Source organism: Oreochromis aureus, linkage group 16, assembly GCF_013358895.1.
Source record: "Oreochromis aureus strain Israel breed Guangdong linkage group 16, ZZ_aureus, whole genome shotgun sequence".
Classification (NCBI taxonomy): domain Eukaryota; kingdom Metazoa; phylum Chordata; class Actinopteri; order Cichliformes; family Cichlidae; genus Oreochromis; species Oreochromis aureus.
The window spans coordinates 26,546,690-26,566,486 of NC_052957.1; the positions used below are offsets into that span (position 1 = coordinate 26,546,690).

General features: G+C 40.5%; 1 protein-coding gene across 5 annotated transcripts in view; it reads right to left on the bottom strand.

Moving 5' to 3' along the window:
- The window catches only part of sema5ba (sema domain, seven thrombospondin repeats (type 1 and type 1-like), transmembrane domain (TM) and short cytoplasmic domain, (semaphorin) 5Ba), a 174,610-nt gene that overhangs the window by 66,431 nt on the left and 88,382 nt on the right, over positions 1-19,797 (bottom strand). The gene's annotated exons all lie outside the window — the stretch shown is intronic.

Below are 19,797 nucleotides of genomic sequence, written 5' to 3' on the forward strand. Positions count from 1 at the left end.
GGGATTGCTTTCCCAGGAAAACTGGCCAGTGGGACGAAGTTGTGACCCAACATTCAGCGAAGCCTGCCAACTGAGGCCAAACAAGAGTCATCATTAAACTGGGTCACAATCTCATTCGCCAGATGGAGAATTCAAACTCCAAGAGTTAAAAAGGAAAAAAAACTTTGATTCATTGTGAAGCTCCTCTTAACTAAAACTTCTTTATGTGTAAATTTGTCCTCAGGTGATGCCATTTATTTTATTTTCTGGATCTTCATTTTGCTTAAATTAAAACTCAGTGGCAGAGACCTAAAACTGTATAGCCCTAAGACTCTGTAAAACGCTCTGCTGGGAGAATAAAGTTTTGAGTTAATTATATTTCTTTTTTCAGATCCTCACTGCAAAGAATGTAGCGCAGAAATAATTTAAAAGGAAATAAAACATTCTAAGGACATTTAATCAGAACTTAAGAGAACTGCCAAAACCATTCTGGGGACAAAATGTAGAGTATATAAATAGATCTCTTATTTCACAGATCATGGAGTTTATCAACTATGCTTTAAGGGATAGAAGTTCATGATTTTGGATGATTAGCCTCTGCATAAATTCTTGCTAATGAGTGAAAACGCCACACTGAACAGCGCAATCCGCAGCCTAACGAGCTGCTCAAACATCTGCACATTATCTTGGGATTTCTTTTCTTGCTTTTATTCTCAGCTTATATTCATAGACAATTCACGACTGTGTGATTGTTTTTTTGATTACTCTGGCAGAACAGTTTCTGCTGCCAAGACACTGCAGGCAAACAGTTCTTAATTATTTTAAATGTCATTCTTGATTCTTTTGGATGCAGCTTAAACCCCCGCTAGTCAATACTGTCTTTGTTAGCGACATACATCAAAGTAAAGATGTTTCCTGTTGTACAGATTCACACCCATCAGTGAGTATTTGTTTACTGTGCCGGACGTGAATGTTGCTCATTAGCCTCGGCAGCACACGGCTAATATGCTCTACGCTACCTGCGCAGCGCTACAACCGCAGACAAAGTTAGCTACAGGATCCCAAGCATTGTTAGAGATCATACCAGAGTTAAATGGTTCACCGCAGCAGCTTTATAAACAACTGTGTCGAGTTGATGTCACACACTGTGCTTTAAATGTCATGCTAAGTTTGCACAATTTAATTCCACTGTAGAAATCTGGAGACATAAAGAGTTGGGAAATGGGGACTGCTTCTGTGTGTGAGGCTGACTTCTACTGTTGTTCTTCTAATACAGCTTAAGGCAATAGTGATTTAACCCCTGGGCCATTATGAAGACGGTGGTAGGTCGTTTCAGTTTGACGGTCGAGCTGAGGAGCTGAATCAAATGGGAAACACGCCTCGAGGGATGGATGCAGAAAGACAACACGCACACGTTAAGAGGAAACTGTGGTGTTCCTGCTCTTGCTACTCTGTTGCCAGCTGAAGAGAAAAAATGTTTGACATGTTGATGCCAGACTTGGAACATCTCCATCTGTCCACTGATGAAATTAAACTCAGATCTGTTACTACAAGTAATAAATCTGCTGCTTTGATAAACATTATGCTAGCAGTGGAACCCCAACCTGACCAACATCAACTATTAAAAAAGAGGATTAACAACTAGACAGCCACACCAGGTCTCCATATGATCATCAAAAGATCTCCCAACAAATAAAAATATATGTATAAAAGGTTATAGAGTGAATAATGGAGAATACAGATGCTCCACAAAGATGTTGCTGCAACTAGAAACAGAGATGATGAAGGAGGATTAAATGCAAACAATACAGTTTGGAACTGCTAAACTAAACTAAGTGTAAAAACCAGTTTTTCGTCAGAGTGGATCACCCTATCCCTGGCATCTTCCTCTTTCACACCCACCCTCTGCATCTCCACCTTCACTACATCCATGAATCTTTTCTGAGGTCTTCATATTTTCCTCCTGTGGCAGCTCCATCTTCAACATCCTTTGTCCAATATAGTCTCTATCCCTCCTCTGCATATGTCCAAACCATCTCAACCTTACCTCTCTAACTTTGTCTCCAAACTTCTCAGACTGAGTTGTCCCTCTGATTTAGTCATAAATCCATCCATCCTGGTCACTCCCAATGAAAATCTTAGCATCTTAGCATCATGAAGTTATATTAAGCTCCTGCAGACAGTAAAATACCAGTAAGTGTGCTCTGGCCCGTATTGATAGTTACAGCTCATCTCCCTGTCTCCCACAGCAGCTCCCTTCAATTAACCTGTCTCAGACTGCACCGGAGAAAGAGCCGGCAGCAGGGGACGGCTATATAAAGTAAACTGTGATTAAAATGAAACTTGAGCTCCAGATACCGAACACGAAGCAGAAGAAAAAGTGAAAATATTGAAAGTAGCTAATGTGCTCCGCGGGAGCTCAACTTTCAAGTCATGTCACTCGTGCTGCTGCCAAACAAGTACGCACGCAGTCAACAACCTGAAATCCACTTCCCCTGAGTACAGCGAACAGTGCGGCACCTGCCATTCAGAGAGCAGCTCCGCCCCCTCCGCACTCCATCATTCTGCCCGTTGAAATGAAAACACTGCTCCTTCACAGCCCCGTGCCTGTCAGCCCATGACAGCCTGGGGACTGATGGGATGACGTCATTTGCAAACACACACACACACACACACACACACACACACACGCACGCACGCACAAGCACAGGCAGATGGATGCCTTTGCGATGAATCATGGCTTGGAGCATTACCATCTTTTCTGCAGGGCCCCGTCTCCAAGGATCCCCATCGACTTAACCCTGTGACCTTCACCAGAAAGTGCCACCCTCCTTACCGTGCCCCCCTCCCCACCCCTTTCTCTGTCCATCTCCTCTTCTTCACACCACTTTGGAACAAAGCAACGCTCACACAGTGGCTGTGAGAATACCAACTCTACCTCAACATCCTCTCCCCCAAATTCCTACACCCCATACCAAGTCCTGAATGGCCTGACTGCCATTTAACAAATGAATAAAAGCTACGCAATGTGCAGGCAGGAGAGGTCCCTTCTGCAAACAGGAAAATTATGAGCACTTAAAAAAAAATTGACCTTGAAACCTAGAGTTTCAGTTAAGCACAAATGCAGCTTTGTTAAAAATGTTCTTGTACTTAGAAACAGTATTGCCAACTTAGCGCCTTTGTCACAATATTTAGCGAGTTTTCAGACCCCCTTAGCGACTTTTTTTCTAAAAAGCAACTAGCAACAAATCTGGCGACTTTTGCTGGTGTTATCAGGAAGACTTATGACCACTTTTTGACGTGAAAGCATGTATTGCTCTTACTCTCAACAAGCAGTGGGTGCTGCCGTGGCTGTAATGCAGTCAGTTCTTCTTTTACTCTTACTTTTTGTGGACCACAAGGTTTAAAGCTACTTAAAAACACACACATACTTTTTTGTTTGTCTATGTGTGTGTGTAACTCCGCCAGAGTGCCTGTTTTGGGTGACATGACTGTGGCGGATCTGTAGGTGTATACAGAATACACATTCAGTGTACAACACTACTTCGAGTGGCCAGTTAGCTTAGCTTAATGTAGCATAAACAACTTACATATGAGAAAACAACTAATCTGCCTGAGTACATCATTATAACTTGTTGGGTTTTTTTAAGCCAAACCAAAAAAAAGACAAAAAATTAGACACTGTAAACCAGTTTACAGTTTTTAACTTTAGCGGTTAGCTTAGTATTTAGCATAAAGGCTAAATATGCTACACAGGTTAAATAAGCTAAACATTAGTGAGTTATTAATTTTTCCAAATAAAGTTTGCTCAAATGTCTTTATGATAAGATGTCCTGACTGTAATTTGAACTGATGACTTTGTGACATTGAAGCAGCGCCAATAAAATATTGTATATCATGCTTTTAGTGATACTCAAGCAACAATCACCAGCTAATAGCCTCAAGCAAAATTTCATTAGCAGCAACAGATTATGAAGAAATAAAAACATTCAGGTGACATATTTAACAATGAATTTAAACTTGTATTTTTTCTAATGTATTTAAATGGAAAAGTAATAATTAAAACAGAGATCCATGTCTAAAAAGAAATTATGCTACTCTGGCTCCCTTTTTTTTATGCCCCTGTTCCATAGTCATACTACAGGTACCCAAGGCTGATAGCCAGAAAAACGGGGATACAAACTGCTTTCCATATAAAAGTCACCCAGCATCCCAACCCCAAACTCCTCACCTAAAAAATTCCATATGTGGTTATATCACATTCTGACTCAGATCTCCTGCCAATTTAGGCGCTGTGCAAATGTCTGCTGGGTGTGCGAGTGGAGGCATCTGACGCAACTCAATCACACTGCTTTTCTCACACTATCTTTAAATGCCAGATGTATGTTTTGCATCTCTGAAGTGTGACATCCACGTTTAGTGATTTTTATAATGTGTTTTCCGTCATTTCACATTTTCTTTAAAATCCAAGAAGCAGGAGAGGAAATAGCTTTCCATTACTAAGACATTCATATATAAACACATTAAAAAATAAACAAACAAAAAATTGCAATCACTGTCCTTGTTGCAGAAAATATCGCAAAGTTAAAGACCCATGTGTCTACTAACTTCCTGCCATTTTTCATGCTCACACACCCCAGGGCCACAGAGGCTTTATTATTTGCGCCTGTAGTCTCAGTTGCATGTTAGAGTTCATTTCCATCTATTAGTGGGGCCAGCAACCATGTACAAATCCCCACCATCAATTCCACCTCCAAACCTGAGCATGACACTCCATTTCTCCCAATTTTGTCTCGCCGTAGACACAATAGGAATATCTTGCCAGCGGCGTCGTTCTTAAAGGAGCAAAGACAGAGGAAAAACATGAATTTTTTATGGGCAAATAAAATTGCAGAAAATACAATTAGCAGGAAGATAGAGGATTCATCACTTTTACTGCATAAAGGTGGCAGCTGGGCTCGAAAATGAATTCTATTTTTACGAGAAATTGAGAGGAAAAAGGGGGTGGGGGGGAAGATGGTGAGTGGGAAACGCTAATGAAGTAAAGAGAATCTGCAAGCGGTGGCGGCTGCAAATATGGTCTTTCCTGAAATGTGGTGCTGTGTTGATAAGGCTGCCTCTCACTGACACACTGCTAACATCATGTGTGACAACTAATTATAACTCATGAATATTGTAAATAAGTGTGTCAGGGGAGTAATGGTTGTTTGAATAGGAGCTGTCTGACACTTGTTACAGTCAAGATAGATTTGTATAACAATGCAAAAGGATTGCTCCTTACTGTTGTTAGTTCAGTCTAGAAAAGCATTAAAATATGAAAAAAAAAAAAAACATCCCTTGAGTATTTAATATAGGGCCTAATAATTAAATACCTTTAACCAGCAACGGCTAAACCATTATTCAATATGTACATAATGGTTTGAAATGCAGAACGGCTCATTCAGAATAAAATGTTGTGTGTTGATGAGTATTATCCGTGTAAGCAGGTTACTTTACAGTCACAAAAATGGCCACGTGTATTCTCTATTCACCACAGGCTCTTCCTCTAAATGCTTCTCTATTGTTGAGCTTGAGGAGAGAAAAAAAATGGCATTATCGTACACTCATCGACTGTTGATCACGTCCCCTTGTTTCCACCTCTTCCTGCCATTTCAGGCGACAATAAATCACACCCAGCCCATAGACTCCCAGACTTGATGCTTGACAGTATGGCCAGATTTGGCACAAATTGGTGCCCAGGTGGTGCAGAAGAAAAACAGTCAGCAGCTAAAATAGTAACACGGGAGCGAACACCTGTGAGCCGTGTTCGCAGGTGGGAAAACCAGTGACGCATCATGCTCTCGTCTTTAACACTTGTCAATCAGGCTTTTGATGTTACGTGACATGTTATGTTCAGCACTGGTAATGTATTTGCAACATTACTCTAACTGTTCCAGTGTCTGCATCAGTACTGGCTAAAGCTGAGATCTTAAATAAATACACCGACATCACAAGCAAACAATGACTGCCTCACTCAAAAAGCCACCTCTTCCACACTTTCCCTCTCTGATGCCCAAAGGTGACACGTCCTGATGCTTTGGGAGATAAATATTGCACTGGATGTTGAAAGGAAGCGGAAACTCCAAATCATAACGAGTACATTAGGTGTTCAGAAGTGGCATTGTGTATTTTGTCTTGCCACCAGCTTTTAAAAATCACAGCTTTAAAAGCCTAAATGTTTGTTTTTTCCGTCTCTCTCTCTCTCTCTGCTGGTTTTGGAAATCATACAAACTGCAACACTAAATTGTGAAATTGTTAGCTGAAAGCTATAAAGTGGACAAATTTAACTTCTCAGAATTTTGACACAAAATAAAAGATTCTAGTCAGCATATGGTTTATTATACAGTAAACGCGGTGTGTGTTTTTTTATACACTTTTGGTTTCCGTTGTACTCTGGATATTATTATTCTCTGAATGTACCTACAGGAAGTGCGAGACTTGATGCTGTAAGCATAAAAATATGACCTGTGTGTGAAGCTGCCTGCTGGATGACAGGTGAGACAAAAATGGATGCACGTCCATCTGTGTCATTCCTGAAAATGAAACGTCTTAGTAACTTGAGGAATGACCTGATTATATTTCGTTGGGCAAAGGTCAAGGTTACTCTTGTAAATGAACACCAGAGGAAATGGACTCTGGGATGAACTCAGAAAGTGGTGGCCAAAGATCAACGTCAAGGTTGGGTCAAAAATTAATTACAATTTGATCCCAAAGGTTGCTGGGACATTATTCCCAAGTTTTGGACTGTGCAGCTGCTCACACGCCTTTGCTTTACCGTTTATTTACTCTCTTTTTTTTAAACAGATTCACAAATTGCTCAGTAATGGGTCATTTACATCAGAAGTACAGCACAAGAAATAAAAAAAACATATAGGGCAAAGGGCAACAAGTGTGCAGATTAATTCACAGCCTAAAAAAACAAATGATTGGACACTAATGTGTCTTCATCACAGTCAAATAGCTGAAGATATGAGAAAAGCGCTTTTAGTTGACCTTGACCAGGTGTCTAACTGTCATTGGGTAATTACCTGAATGTGGTTACAGTCTAGTGGATTTTAAATAAGAGTGGGAGTTACCACAGTCACTGTGAAAATGCCACATCCCTCACAATATGTCAGAAGTCTCTATTTAACTGCATATATTAGAAGGTGCACAGTGTCTTCACCCCAGTTTTGTTAGTCCTTATGCCAATTTGTGTAGCAATATTTTGTTTCACGCTGCTGTTATCTTGAACCATTAAATATTAAAAGTGCCTTCATATGAAAAATAGTTCAGGTTTGCTATTTAGCCACTTTCATTCCATTTGCACCCTGAATGGGGAAATCATCCTTCAACAGCAAAATGCAAACAAAGGAATACACAAGTAAATACATGCATATTTACATAAAACACCCACAGGCTTGCATTCATGTATACAAACACAGACATATAGGATTTCCCCAGCTACAAAACCACTGATGAATGAAACACTATTTTCAGCAATCCTTTGTCTCGCGGCTCATTGTATCGCAACACTGATACACGGACACACCCACATCCTCTCCTTTGTGTTTCCTCCCCACACGCACAATAACGATGTCCATTCACAATCCCCCACACACGGACACGCAGACACGCACACTTGTTAACCGAGAGCTCATCTGCTCATACCTCCCCTTGTCAAACTCCCCATTCTGACAGAGTGAAGCGGTGCAGCAGGAAGCCATTAACCTACACCTTCATCTACATACTGCTCGGACATGGAGAGCACAGTCCTGCCATATTCAGCACACATTTCAGGAATTAAATACACCCGTTGTCAAAGACATGTATGCAGACAGCAGAAGCCAATGGTAATTCATCTGCAAATGCAAACCTGCAGCAATTTCATGACATCTTGCTCTGTTTTAGGCGTGAAAAGCAACATTTAGAAAGATATACCAGTGTAATGTTTTCTTAATGCTTTTAACAGTGAAAGAAATCTTTTGGTACACAGCTACACACACTAAAAATGTGTGCAAATCATTAATATTGACAACACTGAGGTTACTTCAGTTGCTTGAGTTGATTTCTTGTTTGCTTTCATGCCCTTTAACAAGATATCAAATCATGGATTCTTCTATAAGGGCTTGTGTTAAAAAAAGATAACACTGATGCTCTATGATTTCTGGAGCATATGATTTCATTCAAATGCAGGGTAGAAAGAAACATTTCATTGCCCTTTTACGAGAAACTATTGTTCCGGTATCAGTATGAGGAGATTTCAAGAGACGCCTGTTTCAAATAGTGCTGCGCAGGGTCAGGTGTGTGTGTCAGGGATGAAGACCTATATGCAGACACTGATCAAAGGGATTTGGTGTTATTGAACAAGCTTATAGACACTTCAAAAAAGGAGAACTGTTTTTTTTACTGCATACACCCACCAACGGAAAAAATAAGACTGCAGCTGGTTAACATCACAGCTCAGATGGGGGTCCCAAACATGTTTACATCCTGTCAACATGTCACTAGCATGATCCTGTATATGGATGCTTTTTCCTGCAGGGTGATGCTGTTGGCAGGTGCAGTCTGACAGACAGAAAATAGTTCATATTTGAAACTGCTCAGAAAAAGATTTGTGCATTTTTTTAGTAATAAAAACCCGTTTTCTGAAATGAGACATTTCAGTTTTTTAGATGTGTTTTTAGGCACTATGAGCAACACAAGTCAAATACCATCTAGTTTTTATTACATTCAAGAGATGGTAGATATTCCACAGCAAACGCATCCAAACCCACACTAACACAATCTACATGGATAACTACAGACCAGAGGAAAGCCACATATATTTCATTTTCTGGTGAACTGTCTCTTTAACGTTATTTAAATGTAAACTAGATGTTTTGTAGTCATGCTTGTGGATATTTTATGACAGAAATTATTCAAGTAATGATACTGGGAAGAGGAAGCTTTTTTCCTCTTCTCCTTTGATGTTAATGCCGTGATGAATACATTGCTTGGTTCAGCATTTGTAACAGCCTGTATGTGGTTGCCCACTCGTCACGCTGCTGCCTCCTACTCACTGCAATTCCACACGCAGGTGAAGGCAGACAGTCTCTCCATGACCAGCCCACTAGCACCCTGGATTATCCCTCGTCTTCCTCAAACACTTAGTGTACTGTGCGCACCCGCACAAGTATGGTGATTCACGCAGGAACTGCATGCACTAACACAGTGTGCTGTTTAGCGTGTGCATTGTTTTATTTTTATCTTTGAAGTGGTCAAAAGTTGATTGTTAAAGAAAAGAAGCGACATTTAATCCATCCATCTGTTTTCCTAACTTCTTAACTATGAAAATAAGGAAACAACTTTGCAAAAACCAATGACAAAAAACTATTCATTTGGTACCACTGCAATACAAATTCTGTTACTTTTTCCGAGCCGGCTGGCAAAGCTGCAGCACATTACAGGGTGACAAGTAGCCCCCGTTTGCTCTCAGCTCTGTAGCTCGCAGATTATGCCTGCACTCTGACAAAGGCCGCATCAATAATTAAATCTCCGTCCAAACTGAAGCCCAGAAATTAATGAAGAGTGTGAATGAAATCAGCTATGACTCATCAAATGCAGGGCAAGAGCGGAGCTTGATACTGTGAGCGAAACAGGGGTATGAATATCTCGCCTCGGTAGCTTAACGGCCATCCAGTGGCCTTCCATTCATTTTGAATGTCCCCGCTTTCTCTGTGAATCCAACTGTTTTTGCACTGAAAGCACTCGGACGATATTCAATTAAGCTTTATTTACACGATGTAACTGTAAAACAACAGGTGTTTTTAACGATGATACAATATTAAGGACAGTGCACAGCAGTGATTGGTGGGAGGGACTCCTTTTATCCAGGAAGAAACCTCCAGCAGAGCCAGGCTCAGGCATAGAGACACCACAGGATAAAAGACAAACTATGGGAGAGAAGTGAATAACGCAGATGAATAATCATTGATGTTTACAAGGGAACATATTTCACATCCAAAAAAAAAAAAGGTCAGTGTGTCTTCAGTCTAGCCAAAGGTCAGTTTCTCTTGTCCCAAAGGAATTTAGGCATTCAACAAAAACACCTACAATAACAAATCCAGACAGATGGGACGCTCCCAGCCATCTCTGTGGAGCAGGGATTTTTCATCACATGTCCTGAACAAAAGAGCAAGTGCCGACATTGACCTGTTGAATCAACTTTGCTCTCTTGACCTTGATTAGCCGCAGGGAAACGACACACGCTGGGGCCAAACAACAGCAAACAGTCAACCCAGCTGCTCTCCCCTGCAGTAAACGGCCTTTGGACAAACTGGTAGGTTCAATCATCCAACCGCTCGATTTTCCATGCAGAAAAAAAAAAGCTACAAGTATGCTACGATCACTATCAATACTGTCAACTATCACAATATCAATAAAATAAAGCACTTTTTCCTCATGATAAATATATATCAACAGTGATGTGCTTTCCATAATTATGAACACATGATGTAAAACCTGTTGCACACACACATTCATATCCAACATGTCGATAAGACATCAGAAATTTGTGTAAAATAGACTAAAACACTCAAAATATAATCAGTGAGAAACAAGGAAAAGCTTTAAAAAACATATAGATGATCAATATAGTTGCTGATTATATCTGATTCAGTTCATGAATTGATAAACTAAAGAAAAAAATAACATGCTAAGGTCACATCCTCACAATTCCACAAAAAGGTAATGTGGCAGATTTGCATCGCCATTCGATTGCAGCACCAGCGAGCTACAAAAATCTATGCGTTAACATCAAAGAAGTACAAACATTGGCCAAAATGAGAATAAATAAGAAGAAAACTGAGTAGAACATATATTATAAAGTCAAACTACACAGAGAAGACTGAGTGAGAGCAAACGCATCTTAGTTTAAATACAGATTACAGTGTTACACTACTTTGGTTGAATGCCACTGTCAGCCTGAAGAAACCATCATGTCACGCAGCGGGACGGCCACCTGGGGGTTTGCTCATCATCAGCTGGCTGTGGGAGCCCGAGCACATGGCTCAGCTCAAACAACCGCGACCACAAACAACATATCAAGGACAAGCAATCCCAGGCCCTGAACACATGGGGGTGAGGGCACTCCCGCTTTAGAACTTCTGACATTTCCCAGCAAGCAAACCCGAGAAAAAAACTAAAAGTCTCCGACTTGGAAGATAAGGACACAGCAAATAGAGGTAACCTGAAAGGAAAGTAAGTCTCGGCCAATGTGGTGAGGTAGGGAAAAAAAGCCACAACGACCCCAGATTCATATTAGGGTTGATAGTCAGTGGAACTCTGGAGGGAAATAACTAAGAAGTATACTTTTAGGGAAGCGTGATATCACAAAAATGACACCATTGTCCTTTTCCATAACCCCTTCCTCCCTCCTTCCCCAGCCGCCCCATGCATTTACAGAAAGGGCAAACCAATCAGAGGGAAATTTGACTGTGCTCTGCCACATGGAACACTGCAGTTCAACGGCGGCACACCTACAGGAACACGCACAAAACCCACGAGTCAAGCTAAGCTGTTTTCCTGTGTCTGCACTCCACTACATTTCCAGCCCTCTCCTATAATGTCCTGGTTTCAACAGTGGCATGAGGCTCCACTTCAGCATGACATTTATGCTCATTATAGTATTTTTAAGTGACGTCAGCACACATAATCTTTGGAGTAAAGGGGCTGCATATTGATGTACACCCAGATTGTTCTATACAATAGAAAACCAGCAGAGCAACACAATGAATGGGCACACGAGAAAGATTCAATGAAAGCATTAACCTGATAGAAAATGCAGCAACAGTTCCGCATCAGGAGCAAATACAATGTTCTTCTGAGGAGAAATGTCACAGAGACGCCCTGAGATTTATTTTTTTTCACTGTATGTGGGGTTGAAAAAAAGAAAAAGCAAGTGTGCAAAGGCAGAGGGAGCTATAGAGAAAGTAACCACGTAGAGATTGTGGAGTGGAAGGTTAAGGCAGGTGGAGACAGATACGGGGAGACCCAGACAGTAATATGGTGTTTACACATTCCACCTCCATGTTGCTTCTGTCTTATCTATGCAGGGATTATCTGATGGACTGACAAAGACCTCTCTCCTCCCCCTCAAATCACCTTCTTTCACTTCGCTGCACTAGCAGATATTGCAATTGGAAGAATTAAAGAATGAAGGGAGAAAATGTATTTACTCCTGTTGCTGTTATGAAACGCCTTTTTGTGCAAGTACTCTTAACTATTAACTTAGTTAAACAGCCCACATTGTCTTAATGTGAAGATATTTATTCTGAATGAGCTCATTCAGAAAAAAAGGATATAAATATCATGTTTTGGGATTCGGGAAGCTTATATTAGACTGATAGTCATAAAATGCATCATTCAGTATGGCCAAATAAGTCGACTGATTGACAGGTTAGCTGAAGGGAAATAAAATCAAATAAGAGTAAACTGTTAATCTCACTTGGAAGAAACAAAAGCACATTTACCACTGTATGAAAATACAGGTTTTACTCAAAAAGCCCATGAAAAGAGGATTATGCTGCAGACCTGGTTTGGGAAGCTTTTGTGGAAATTTTCATGTGTCAGAGTGAAACTTTGACATGGCTGGAAGCCATCTAGCCAGCTGCTGTGAATCCATGCTGTTGGAGGAAGCTCTTCCCTGTCAGCAGATTTTTCAGAACCATCTTTAAAGCTTACAGGGGTTAAGTGTGTATAAATAAACAATATTGGTAATTGTCAGAGTAATCTTTAGACCATTCTTTTGCACTTCTGTCTTTTATTTTCATTTTTCAGAAAACTAAAAATGCAGGTTTTAGTCACCTGAGCAGGGTTAGAAATGCACTCCGTTCCTAAAATAATCCAAAAGTGAAACAAACAAACAGAAAAGTCTTTTCACTCCTTCACATTTCTACCCGCAGTCCTGCTCCTTCCAGTTTTCCTCCCTTATCCATTTTGTTTGCATATCATATTAACGCTATCTCTGCTAGTGCTGTTACTCATCATACAGACAGGTCACATTGCAAAGAAAAAAAAAACAGTAAATGTAACAAATAAATACCAGGCTCTAGAAATATGTGGTAAAAAGTTTATCCCAATGCTGGAATAAGTCAAATTGAAAACTTGTTTCAACTTCTTCTTTCACAATTTTCTCATTATTTATCATTATTTGTCTGAAGCACTTTTAACACCTTTACAGAGCACTTTGCAGTGTTTCTCATTTAAACACAACAATAGACAGTAGACACAATCCTCTGCCAGAGCAGAGCTACCACTGCTCCATGAGGAGCATTATCTCAGAGTCCAATCACAGTGTTCTCGAAAAGCAGACAACTTCACATGTCTTTAAAAAGATGTCTCTTTTTTGCCCTGTCTTTCCACATGAGAAGGAAATGTGCTCTGTCAGAAGTGACAGAGCACATTACAGTAAGGTAAGAAATTTTAAGGGCAGATACAGTAACCCTATCTCTGAACTTCACAGTCTGGAGCTGACGAATCAAAACTGGCACACAGGTACATTTTAGGACCTGAAGGTTTTTATCTATATCAGCTGTTACGACATAATCGTGTTGCCTAGTAACCGCTTACCAATAAGCTATAATGACCCATTTGCAGTGTTGACACAGTAGTATTATAACACCTTATGCAATAAAAGCATCAGATCATTTTGATTGTACAACACAACATTTACCAAATATCCGTGGATGCTTTACTGTATCGCTGTTACATTCAATCACTTCACACACTAAGTTATGAAAGTCAGGTTTACTGTATTTGTAGACTATACCAAAAGTTTCATGTCAAATAAATGACTGTATGAATGTACTTAAGGCGATGGGGTTCAAAGCCATGTAAATGAGTCCAGCCTACAAAATCATCCTTTATCCAGCATGCAATTTTATGTTTTTCTCAAGTGTATGGTTTTGACATGTATAGGCAAACTATAAGGCAAATAGGGTAAATATGTTGGGTGTATATTTGACAAAATCTTGCATAATGATTTTTCATTATATACTTTATGGGGGTCGCCAATGTTTGGCCAATGAGTGGAGTAGTACACAAACTTTTTAGACAGTTGATGGTTGACATGGTATCTTAATTATACATAGAAGTAAATACAAATATACTTATAAACAGTACAAACATATCAAATAACAAAGTAGTGTGGGCATGTACTAATAATTAACATATAACTGTAATAAATTAGCTTAGTTTAGTAGTATATTTACTAGTTTATCATATCAAAAAAGTCCACTTTAAACACTTTAAATCTTTTTAAAAATCTGCCTAAAATATATGACTTTACCATTTACCATTTAAATTAAAGAAAAAAGATGACCAGTTAGACTCGCGCATAAGATTGGAATTGGAAGCCTTGTGACCTCGTACCAACTTACTGACTGTTACTAGTTACATTCTTCACCATCTTATCACAAAAGGCTAATGCTGGAGCCTTTGAATCTTTGACCTTGCTAGATAAGGCATATCTGTAAGTGCATGTGAAAAAAAAGGTTAAAAAAAATGAAAGCAGGAGAAAAGAGATAAGTCAAGTGCAAAAATAGGTAGAGGTAATTATGCGATTATGTGTATATTTGTGAGGAGTGAGCTTCAAGCAGTAGTATGTGAAAGAAAAATCAGAAGAAAGGGGCGATCCATCCAAATATTTGGTATTATTCTTTGGCTTTGTGGTCTTGTACAAATATGTTAGCGGGAGACAAATCAATATTCTATCTCCTGTTAGTAGCTTGCAGCATGTGGAAGAAAGAAAGATCTATCTAAACAGGGCTCTGCTTGTGTTATTTTCTATTACTCTGAAACTACAAAAGAAGGTAAAAGAAAGGGAAGAAGGATAAAGAAAGATGGGGACTGGTGAGGATTTATTCCCATTTTGGGCATCAAAAGTTTGCCCATCAAAAGTTGCTGTTTTTTCTAACCACATGTGGCAGAACTGCATCCCAGCATAAAGGAAATATAAGCAAGAGAGAGAGAGAGAGAACCGGATGACAGAAACAGAGTTGTTGCTTCAGCTCTCCGTTCCCTCTCCCATCCATCAAACACTTGAGCCTTTTCTATACCTCCGCTGCTTTCACCACTCTCCCACTCCTCTTTTTTATCCCCCACCATGCACGCACACACACACACACACACACACACCTCCCACCACCTTGATTGCGTCGGAGATCAGGTCGACCAGCGTATCAGAGAGGCAGAGAGCTCTGTTAGTGGGGGTTGCTTGGACAGAACATGTGGGAGGTTTGCAATCACACCCACCACCAGCACTAATACGAGTGCTACATTCCAGAAAAAAAAGACGAAGAGAAAGGTTGAAAAAGAAGAGCGAAGCAGGGGAGAATAGAGACACCGCACTCCAAGAATATGCAGAAGCATCTGATGTTCAGAGTCTGAGTGCTACCCGAGTAGGATGCCTGAGCAGTCCCACTGTGAGGTACCTGGGTGGGTGATAGTGTGCGCTTGTGTGAAGCATACAGTTGTATGCAGGTAAGAGCAGGGTACTTTGTGTTTGCATATGTATTATAATTTCACTGACAAAGACATAATTTATTCATACATGTCCACTGTCTTTTGTTTGTTTGTGAGCATTAATGGTTTGACTGACTTAAATATTTGAGTAGTTTGTTGGTAATGATGAATACTACTACCACTATGGGACAACTAGGATGTTGTGCCAAAATGGTCACTTGAAGGCACCTCCAAAAGTGATTCAATTCACCAGGCATTTTAATTCTCATGTTAAAAATTCCAACTTTACAGCAGAAGCTGTGTAGTTGTACTAATAGCCCATCCAAGAAGTCTGTGCTTGGGTTTTGTTGAGCTAACTTACTACATATATATATGGTATATAAGTAGTAGCACTAATTAGCAGTTACTCTGTGTCTATGCTGTGCACCCATAGATTATATGGCTGCACCGTCCTGCCATGATGCTGAATATTAGCAAGCATTAGCTTGCTAGCTAATGCTAGCATCGTTAGCATAATTTGAATTAGCACTCAAAATGCTCCAAAAATCAAGTTTCGAAGAATGAAGATGACAAATGTCATGAAGACACATTTAAAGCATCACAATCTTTAAAGTATCATAACTAGACTTCACAATACAATGGACAACTTACTGCTGGCTAAGTCCATCTTTAATATGCTGTCTGTATTTGCAACATGATCACCTGAAAGCTCACGTTTCTTTCCCCCTCATTTCACAAAGGTTGCCTCATTCCTAAATCTCAGCATTATTATCATTACTGATCCTCACCAGTTACAGCAAATTGATCCAGTTACAGGTGGAATTGGCAGAATAAAATAATTCCTCATCATGTCCCTCATATATTTGAACATTATATCTTCTTTAAGTAATTTGCCACTAAAAGCACCAAAGCACACACGAGGGATGACATAAATGTAGCTATAAAGGAGCCATTAGTGAGAAGAATCACTTTGAAAAGCCCACCTGCGCTCACCTGTATAATTATGATTGGATATACTGTATAAATGCATCTGGTAGGCACACAAATGATGACTGATACTGAAACATGAATGCAGCTGTCAGTGCCACACAGTTAATGCATGGATGACAACATAAACATAGGGAAAAACCCAATTCTATTCACACAATACATTGTTAAAATACAAAATAACTAATGGCAAGTACCACCATAACACTGACACCACTCGAGTCATATTCTCATTTTAGATAAAACTCGTGGGATTAGCTGGTTCAGTGCAGTTGTCAGATTATCTGTCTTATAGGGCAATGGGGAATTATTCCAATTGCTTATTCATCCATTGAAAATCACAAGGGGATGTGCCAGAGTCTGCCTTCCTACTATAAAAACACAACAACAAAGGGTGTGGTGTGGAAGAGAAATCATCTCCGAACACTTTGAAAGCTCTCCGTGGGTATTACCTGTGTGGTTACTCTACACTGGCAAAACTATTTCGTACGACTCCTTAGAGGCACAGAATCTCACTAGAGAAACATCCAGAGAGCTGGAGCACAATGAAAGCTTGTCACCTCCCTCACACCCTCTCTCATGTTCACTCCTCGTCTCTTCCTCATTTGTCTTCATCTCGGCTCTGTATGTGTGATTTTTCAGAGTTGTTCTCTTGGTCTCTGCTTCTGTTTCCTCATTCGTTTTCTTCCTGTTATCTTTGCGGTCTTTCATTCTCTGGCTCCTGCCCACCTCTTTATCCCTGGCTCTCCTCATCTGTCTTCTCTCCCTCCTTCTCACTCTTTTTCTCCACTGATTGCCTACGCATTCATTCTTCTACGCTTCCCTGCTCGCTAATGGCCGTGGCAGGTGTTCTCCCAGGTGCCTGAACAGAACAGGCTGGGCTGAGCCTTTAAAAGCCCTGGCATCAGCACCTCGGCAGTCCTCCCGCATCCCTCTAGTGTGGTCTATCTTCAAAACCCTCTGTGGCTAAAGACTGCAAAGGTGGAATTTGCACACTTGTCCGCCTCTCTCCACACACACAAACGCCGCTGCACAGTCATGTACACTGAGAAACTATCGACAGTCCTTCATCTCTCATGCTTGGGCTCACTGGCCGTCTTGGCTTCAGGTGTGATGCAGGTCGTCTCGACTGGGCGGGCTCTCTAATTTGATACTGCCCATTTGATGACATGCAAACAAAGCTTCAGTCTCTTATAGGGTCACACTAAAGAGGGAAGCTGATGCCAAACCAGGGGAGTGATGGTGACAACGGTGTGTGGTTTCAGACCACCCGCTTAAAAAGCCCAGGCCAACCGGTCCATACCGATGAATAGGAAAGTGGAGAATGCAGCTTTGTAACTCGACTGTGATCGGCCACCCTCTTTGGTTTGCTTTTCAATCAATCAGCAAGTTATTTTGGAATAAAGCGTCAGTATGACTTTCATTTGCACTCAGTGGATGTTTTTCTTCTCTTTTTTTTTTAAGGTAAAGTCAGTCGTGCTTTGTGTCCCGAAAGGCTCGCTCAATTTCTGCAGGTCAACCTGGCTTCTGAGCATAGCTGCTGCAGTTTATTTTGACTACAACGGTTGATAACGCCATCAAAATAAGGTCAAATCTGTAGCTTTAGAGTCCAAGGTAAGCATAAGGTGAAACAGGTTTACGTTGTAATAACACCAAGTGTGGCGTTAAACAACCTTGGAAAACTTTTTCAGAAGAGATTAATGCTTTTGTCTTCAAAGTCTGAATAACATGCTAGGTGTAAGAGAAGGCTAGAACACAGCAGCTTTTGTTAAACCGCCCTTTTTCACGTTTCTCACTAGTGGTTTTAGACAATTTCCACATAAATAATTGAAGTGACTTATTTCAAGTGGCCTCATAAAGACACAGAGCTCACATGGGATAGACTTTGGTCTGACACTTTCACTCCCTGCAGCATGCATTAAACACTGCACAGAGGGACTGGGGTTTGATGATGGCAGGTATCCCAAGCTCTATAGTCAAATAAAGTGGATTCTGTGGCTTTAAAGGTGTTAATTAAGCAGCAACACTGGTTGAGATCCTTGCAGGGAAAAAAGCAGCTATGGTACTGGCATCGCAGAGAGAGAGCCTTATTGAGAGCTTAAATCAGTTGCTAAATTGTAAGAGTACACTGAACAGGTGCTGCAGAGAGTGGAATACATCACACATGAGCCACCGTGCAGTGGTGCAGCTCTATTTCTTTGTCTATTACTACCTTGTTAAGAAATGGGTCAGATAAAACACCTCACCGATGTGCTGTGCAAGACGATGTGTTATGATGAATTTTGTTTTGGAGTGTAGTGCACGTATTAGGCTTTTAGTGCATGAAGAAATTCTCAAGCTGAACTGAGCACCTGGTTGGAATGTTATCAGCCCATTAAAACGCCATTATCAATTCTCATCACTGCCATATAGGCATTGCCTGTAAGCGGTATTTTCCAACTAGTAGGCTCAGTAGGCCATTATCAAGTCATTTCATGGTGGCAGCACAGATTTGGCAAAAAAGACAGACTTGTTTCTGCTTTGAAAGAGCAAAAATAAAGTCTGTATGAGGAGGTTGGATAGATAGCTGGGACATAACTTTCATCCAATCACCCAACGAAATCACCAACTGGAGCTTAAACTAAGCTTTGGGCTCAGTTTAAGTTTCATTTTGGTTAGAGTTAGGCAGAAGAACATCATTCAGGTTTATAGTCACCCTTTCACAACATGTGAAAATGTTTAAATTGCCAAATCACAATATAATCTGGGTTCCTCTCCACTTACTAATGATCAGAAATGGCAGAAAGCTTCTGTCCTACCAATAGTTGCAGGTCGGTGTCTGTGGAGTGGTAACAACACAGATACAAGTGGATGTTGGGATTTTCAAGAGGTTAATTATATTAAAAATGAAGCAGACTGTGATGAGGATGTATCACGATGGCGAGCAGACAACTGAGCTTATGTCTGGACTGAATTAAATTAATCCAATGTTCTCTGGCAGGTGGTTTGGATATTTACAGCAGGCCTTGTATCACTGGTTCCGGAAATCTGCAAGTAAAGCCTTTCTTACTGAACCTGAGGCTCGGACTGGGAAATGAGAGAGTTTTTGTATGTTTTTTTGATTTACTTATACACCAAATGAAAAGAAATATTTTAGGATGCCGCCCTCCTCTGCCTTTTTGGACAGCTTGCATTTTACTGGCAAATTAGCATGGGGGGGTACAGACCCTCCTCTCTGCTTCACTGGGCAGTTTGTGTAATGCTCACATTGATTTCAGCCTTGGCATCACAAATGACACCTCCGCATTGGCCAGAGTGAAGAAGGATCTA